Source organism: Elephantulus edwardii, unplaced genomic scaffold (assembly GCF_000299155.1).
Source record: "Elephantulus edwardii isolate Elephantulus edwardi_28Jun2011 unplaced genomic scaffold, EleEdw1.0 scaffold00040, whole genome shotgun sequence".
NCBI lineage: Eukaryota > Metazoa > Chordata > Mammalia > Macroscelidea > Macroscelididae > Elephantulus > Elephantulus edwardii.
Genome location: NW_006399790.1, coordinates 17980483 through 17982556, shown reverse-complemented (window position 1 = coordinate 17982556; position 2074 = coordinate 17980483). Strand labels below are relative to the sequence as shown.

At 40.3% G+C, this 2074-nt stretch overlaps 1 pseudogene; it reads right to left on the bottom strand.

The window, feature by feature from the left end:
• Nucleotides 1-228: 228 nt before the first annotated feature.
• Nucleotides 229-1544, bottom strand: LOC102846756 (annotated as a pseudogene).
• Nucleotides 1545-2074: the final 530 nt, after the last annotated feature.

The following is a 2074-nucleotide window of genomic DNA, read 5'->3' as shown; positions in this document are numbered from 1 at the left end:
GAAACTTGAAAGACCACAATTAGTTTGACTCCCGGCTCAGCTTTTCCTAATCGAACATAAATAACCAAAGCAAAAGACAACAGAAGACAATCACACAAGGACTAATTTCCAGAGGGGTTCTCTAACAGGAAATGAGTTGCAGCTCAATACCAGAAGCAGCTACCAACAAATGCCATCATTTGTTCTTTTCACATCACTGTATCTTCAGAATTAGGAGCAGAATGACACTCATTCCTTTACAGTATGAGATTTGAGCTCAGACTCTGCCACTGTTTCTTCTTTGGGATAAAGGGGATCATCCAGTGCATCAGCCAGGGAAGAAACAATAGGAATTTTCTTAGCCTCAAAAGTTTATAGGCTTTCTTTCCACAGACTGAGTATGATGTTATTCTTGCTGTGCAGGATTCTGTCCACCACGTTCTCATAGGGTTCATCCTGGACATTCACCCTGTTCACCTCAATGACAATATCCTCATCTTCTACCTCAGCCAGGTCAGCAGGCCTACCCTTTTGTACCTCTTTGATAAATGAGCCTGCCCGATCCCAAAGCACATATAATTAAAGCCATAGCCACTTTTACCTTAACCAGTCTGCAGAGTTTAGGGTTCTGATGTACTTCTGCAGGATCTGAGCTTGAGAACTCCAGAAGAACAGGAGTAGCTATGGTAGGCTCCTTGATAGAACCAATGGGCAATTCTTGACTTTGATAGTAGAGAAATGAATTAGCCTATATATGCTTTCTATCTCCTTGTCTACCACCAACACTGAAGTGTTATTTACAACCTTCCTAATAATTTCCCCATATCTTCATGATCCAGGATTTCCACAGATTTGCTGTTGACAGCAATTACCAGATCGTTGTTCTTCAGGTCAGCCTTCTCTGCTGGGCTTGCAGTATCTATATCCTTGATGATTTGTGGAACCATCTCTCAGGTAAAACCTATAGCCATCACTGCCCTTCTTTAACTCTACAACCTGGGACTGGTGGAGGAGCAGTTTCAAACTAGTTGCTTCTTCTTTAAATGATACTTTCTTCTCAGTATAGAATATGCCTGTTTCCTTGTCTACCTTCAGGAATATGACATACCTCCTTGACTTGCTGATCTCTTCACCTTTTCAACCACTTTTCCACTTTTTCTACATTCACTTCAATCAAATGACCATCAGCTAGGATACCAGCTTTTGTAATCACATCTTAAGTTGTTATATCAGACATGTATACTCCAGAGAAGTCATAGCTGTCCTCTTTCTTCACCAGCTGAGGCTGAGTGCAAGCCTCTGTTCATCATTCTTCACCAGAGGCAGCTCCTTATCATTCAAACTTGGCTCATGACTTTGACCCAACTCCTTCAAGTCTACTTTGTTTTTAATAGCTTTTTCATAGGAATCCCATCAAGAGCTATTAAAGTCATCGTACACCCACTGTTTCTGATCAGATCCGTAACAAAGACATCATTGATCCTAAGAACTCTGTCTCTATTATGGAGGCCCGCCTTCTCTACTGGGCTAGCCTTCTCAACCACTTGGACCAAGTGGTCATCCATATATCCTTCTCAATTCTCAAGAAGAAGCGTTAGGTTTTCCGTTTTCGTATGGATAGCTTGCATTCTTGGAGGTGGAAGGCAGAGGCCATTTCTGCATCTGGACATAAGAGGAGTCATTCCGTTCAGGAATCAGGAATTTTCTCTACTGCTGAGCACTAGTCTTGGAAAACATTGCACTTCGAATAAAGGTTAATTTAAAGGCTGATGTATTTTACAGGAACTGTGGTCTAAGCTCAAATTACCTCTGCCCTACTTCCTATCAGCTTAGTGGGCCAGCCTAAAAACCTCTAAACAAATGCAAATTCTTCTCAGATTTTTATAAAAATAATACTTTTTTTAAAAAGAGAATTTCAACAAGTGAAAAAAAATCATGCTGATCCTGGAGTTACAAGACAATTTTGCTTTGTGCATATTACCTAACCAAGTTGGATGTAAATATTTGTTCAGCATATAGATTGACACATATCTTTCTTGATTTTAAACCATGCAGTGTACTCTTGTTCTGTTCAGACAACTGCTTCTTGATATAA